At 40.0% G+C, this 5,516-nt stretch overlaps 1 pseudogene; it reads right to left on the bottom strand.

The window, feature by feature from the left end:
• Window positions 1–4,525: 4,525 nt before the first annotated feature.
• LOC115272450 overlaps window positions 4,526–5,516 on the bottom strand; it is a 5,626-nt pseudogene continuing 4,635 nt past the window's right edge.

The raw sequence follows: 5,516 nt of genomic DNA, 5'->3' as shown, positions 1-5,516 counted from the left end.
CTTTTGTGATGTCTTCCCTTTGCTAAAAGTTGCCTGTACTGACACCTACATCACTGGTGTCCTGGTGATTGCCTTTTCAGGTATGGTTGCCTTAGTTACCTTTATTGTCTTATTTGTTTCTTATGGTATTATATTATTCACTTTAAGAAATCTCTCAGCTGAGGGAAGACGCAAAGCCCTCTCTACCTGTGGGTCTCACATCACTGTGGTCATCTTATTTTTTGGACCAGTAATCTTTATCTACCTTAGACCACCTACTACTTTCCCTGAGGACAAAATATTTGCTCTATTTTACACCATCATTGCTCCTATGTTCAATCCCTTAATCTACACTCTGAGAAACTCAGAGATGAAAAACACCATGAGGAAAGTTTGGTGTCAAACATTATTGTCAAGGGAAACACACAATTAATTTGAAGAAGCTTATTGGCTAAGCAACTTTCAGAAACAAAAGGGGGGAGGTGTGAATGACAAAAGTGGGGACGATCTCATAGAATTTGTAAACCATCACTCTCATTAATTGAATGAATGCAAACAATAGGAGTACAAGTTTAAAGTAATCACTAAGCAAATGTTAATTCTTGTATGCCAAAATTAATTGCAACTAAGTCAATTGGTAGGCTATATGTAGGGTAACCTACATGAAAGACAATTGGGCCAAAACAAATAAAAAATGATATATTGATTAGTGCATTACAGTGGAAGATATTTTAATGATAATATTATTAAAACTTTGGCCTTAGAGGCCAGACCACACAATGACAACATTCTTGGACAGTTCAGAAGTTGAAATCCAAAAAAGAAAGTTATAATCTAAAATTAAATGAATTTAAATTTCATATACAACATTTGTATATACATCCTCTAGTTCATACAGAGATCAGTTGTGCAAACATATATATTTAGACTAGAATCTGCATTTAAGTGGTTCCTGAAGCTCAGCTCTCCTGATATCCCACTGAAATCAATAGTAATAAGTAGAGAAGACAGAATGAAAGTCTAGAATTCAAAATGCTGAAACACACTTACTAGTATTCCATCTATTAGGCAGAGTTTAACCACATTACCCAGTAATGTAAGAAACTATATATATTAAAATTTAAGTGTTGACTCACTGCTACTTCCCTAAACTTGGTAAGTAAATCATTTGTCTTTGGATCCACAGTTTAAGACTTTGCTTACTGCAATGACAGAGATAAAGCTATCAAAAGATAAATAAGATGTGGCCTAGCTACAAAATAAATGAAGAAAAAACCAAAAAAGCAATTTGGTTGCACACAGATATTTATCATTGCTTTTTTCATAATCACCAGACCTTGGAAGCAACCAAGATGTCATTCAGTAGGTGAATAAATAAACTATTGTACGTGTGGAGAATGAAATATGATTCAACACTAACAACTGAGCTATTAAGTTCAGAAACTATATGCAGGAAACTTAAATGCATATTTCAAAATAAAAGAAGCCAATGTAAAGTAGTTATCCTTTTTATGATTTCAACTACAGGTCTTCCTTGGCTTACAATGGGGGTGGTCCCAATAAACTCATCATCTGTTGAAAAAAATCTTAAGTGAAAAATGCATATAATACACCCAACCTACCAAACTTCATAGCTCAGCTTAGCCTACCTTGACTGTGGTCAAAACACTTACATTAGCCTACAGGGGGGGCAGAATCATCAAATACAAGGCTTACCTATAAAAAAGTATTTAATATCTTATGTAACTTGTTGAATACTGTACCAAAAGTGAAAACCAGAATGACTGTACAGGCACAGAATGTGTTGATTGTTGACCATTGTGATGGATTGGCTGACTGGGAGATGCAGGTCACTGCTCCTGCCCAGCATCATGAGAGAGTATCATAATTCATATCATGAGCCCAGGACAAGATTCAAATTCAAAGTACAGTTTCTACTGCATGTGTATCAATTTTGAAAAACTGTAAAGTTAGAAAAGCATAAGTCAAACCATTGTAAGTTGGGTACCATCTATACATGGCACTTTGGAAAAGGGAAAACTATGGAAACAACAAAAATATCAGTCAGTGGACACCAAGAATTAGGGAAGGCAGAGGATACATTGGTGGAAACAGAGGTTTTAGGGTAGTAAAACTGTTTTGTATGTTACTACATTTGGATATTGTCATTATACATGTCAAAATCCACAGAATGTAAAACACCTACGATGAACTCTGATGTAAACTGAATTTGGGGGGAATAATGATGTGTCAATGCAGGTTCATTTATTTATAACAAATATAGCACTCCAAAGGGAGAGATTTTCCCAGTAAGCGGTGGAGGGTATATGGGACTTCTATCGTTTCCACTCTATTTTGTGGTGAAAGTAAAGTTGCTCTAAAAAAGAAAGTTTACTCATTAAAAAGTACCTTGTAGTCCAATACCTAAATGAAGTCATCTTATAACTCAATGAAGAAGAGTCTTCTGAAAAAGATGTTGTACTGGAACCAGATAAAGTCTTTCAACTTAAGTCTAAAGTCTTTTGCTCAGGCTTAATAGTTTTAAAATTAAGATCGCTTAAGAAACACAGCAATTATAACAAAGCAAGGACTGGACAGTGGAATTTTCTGAAAAGCAAGATAGTTACAGTACTGATACTTTTAGAATACACAAGTGTGATGCAGGAGGTATAATCATTTCGGGAGAATCACTCTGAGAAGCATAAAAGAGCAAAAAAAAAAGTGATGAAGGAGATAAAATTAAGTAGACTTTTTATAGCAAAGAGATCTTGGACGAATTACTATGACAGCAGCTACTAATGAAGAAACAAAATATTGCAAGATTTGATGTTATCTTTTGAAAAAACATCACAAAAGATTTGTCAGTCGAAAGGTTGAAAGGGTATGTACCTAAAATGACCAATCTCAGAGGCACCTGGATGGCTAGGTCAGTTCAGCATCAGAATCGTGATTTGGACTCAGGCCATGAGCTCAGTCATGATTTCATGATCCTGAGATTGGGCCCCGTGTTGGGCTCTGTGCTGGGTGTGGAGACTGCTTCAGATTATCTCTCTCTTCCTGTCTTTCTACAAAAACAAGATGAAACAAGACAAAACAAAATAAAATAAAAACTCAAAACCCCAAAAACCAAAAACTAAAAAAAAGACCAATTTTATTACAGGAAGAGAAATAATTTCATGTGTAGAGTGGGTAGGTCGTTAACATGAGCAGTCTCATGCAATTGGCAATCAGATTAAGTCACACATTACCAGCATACCGTACCACAAGTCATCTTTGTACCTCTTTAAAATCATCACCTTCTGAAAGTAATCACTATCTTCAACTATAACTTGATTAAAATTACCTCGTTTTTGATTTTGTAGAGAAATAGCGGTGTAGACTGTGCTCTTCAGTTTCTGTTTTCTCATTATCAAGTTTGTGAGATTCAGGCTTCTTGTTTTATCTATGTTTCGATCACTTTCATTCATTTATAGTATTTCTCTACTTGGATATGTGATGGCTGATCTATTCTTTTGTTTTGTAGACGTTTAGGCCATTTCCCATTTAAGGATATTTTGAATTGAGCTGCTGTGAGCATTTTTTTTTTTTTTTGGAAAATTGCCCCTTTTTAATTTTTTAAGAACAAAAGAAAAAAACCACAACACAACATCAAATTATTTTTAGCATCTACAATTCAGTTATATCCAAACATTCTAAGACCGGAGAGAGTCCTCTGCCCAGCAGCAGGGGATAAAGAGGGGATGCTGAAGACACAGCAGGGTGAATGCTGGAGGCCAGTCCAGCTGCGGGCCACCGCCTCCATGCCCAGGCGTGCCGGCTCGTTCGCTTCAGTTTGTTTGGCGGGAAGCTCTTTAAAATCGCTTCATCCCAGACACCAGACTTCTTCAACCACACAGAGCTCCAGGACATTGGTGTTCCCATCTGACTGACCGGACTAAAAAGCAACTTTTGTTTTCAGCTTGTTTTCGTAGTGCAGGGAAGTGAAACTCTACCCCAGATAGATGCCTTTAGTCATCAACGAGGAAAGGAGAGGTCAGGAAGGATCTGCGCCATGCTGGGTGCTGGCTTCTACTGGTCTCTTTGAGAACATGACTTCCAAAGTGTTAAATCACACTCATGCCACTACAATGATTAGTACTAGGAATCTTTTTTCAGATGATAAAATGGAAAAGGACCCGATGGACATAAAAATGGTCAAGAAGATTTTACTGAAGGTCAATCCCCCCCCCCCCCCCGCAAAAAGATACACAATGAACATATAGTTGGGATGGTAACTCAGTGAGACATTCCAATGCACCCAGCTGCCTGTCCGCCATACAAGTAAGGAGAACAGGCACTGAGTTTTATTAGTAATGTTACAGTAGTAACCAGATGTGTTCACGGCAGCTTATTGGAGGTCCATCGATCCTCAGAATATGGGTAGGAAAGCATGGCTGTCATTCTCTGACTGCCTACATCTGAACACATTCAGCTACCATGGAAACTACAAAGGAAGAAAAAAATATATTTACTCCAAGATTCATTTACTGGGATTTTTGAGTGTCCTTTCTTCTGTAAAGCCCTGGCGTGGTGATGATGTGCTAGGGACTGCTGTGTTTCCCAGCATGAGCTCCCATCCTCTGAGGGTCCTGAGAAGGATAGTGGATTGGTCCTGGAGCCCTCATGAAAGGAGGCGGTGGTCCCATTGGGTGGGACATGTGTGGCCCAAAACCTGGGGGCGGGGCGGGGCAATACCAGGGGGCGGCGGCAGGGCTATGTTCACCACTGGCTGGAGGACCACTCGGGGGTAGGTTGAAGTAGTTGGCAGAGGCTTCTTCTTCTGCTGCAGGGGGAGGAGGCAGAGCTCCCGGCAGTCCTGGAACGGGCTCTAGCTTGATCTCGGAGTCTGTGGTTCCATCCTTCTCTTTTTCTTCTCCTCTGGCTGCTTGGGACCGTCCCCATTTCACCTTGAGTCTGCGGCCATTGACAATCAACTTGTTAAAGGACTTCTCCGCAGCCACCTCTGCAGCCTGCCTCGTGGCAAACTGGATGAACGCGCACTGCTGTCTCTGGACGACGGTGATCGTCCGGATTTCCCCAAACTGGTAGAAGTGATTTCTTAGATCAGTCTCAGTAATGGTATCCCCCAGACCACCAACATACAGCGTGGTGATCGTCTTGTCCTCTGGCAGGTCCAGATGAGGCATTGTTGAAGCCCGCTTAAGAAGCTTATCCGCCACAGGGTCATTGATACCATAATATCGGTCTTTAATGTTCTGATCAGCAAGGGGGTCGTCTGGATCTGTTGGCTTCTCGTGTCTGTATGGACACTCCTCTCCTCTTACATTCTCCTTTTACCCAGAAGGAGCAAATGTGGGGTCGATTCCTTTTGTAGTAGGGGGTGGTCCGGGCCAGTTTGAGTAGCATGTCACTGGTGGATGTGGCTTTCCCCAACATGCCAACTGGCCGTGTTCCATCAGAGTTAGAAATCTCTCTCTCCATATTCTGTGTGTAGTACTCTTTGTTGACGTCTGACTTTGGCATGTCATCCTTAAAAG

Source organism: Suricata suricatta, chromosome 11 (assembly GCF_006229205.1).
Source record: "Suricata suricatta isolate VVHF042 chromosome 11, meerkat_22Aug2017_6uvM2_HiC, whole genome shotgun sequence".
NCBI lineage: Eukaryota > Metazoa > Chordata > Mammalia > Carnivora > Herpestidae > Suricata > Suricata suricatta.
This window is presented reverse-complemented; position numbering and strand designations above follow the sequence as displayed.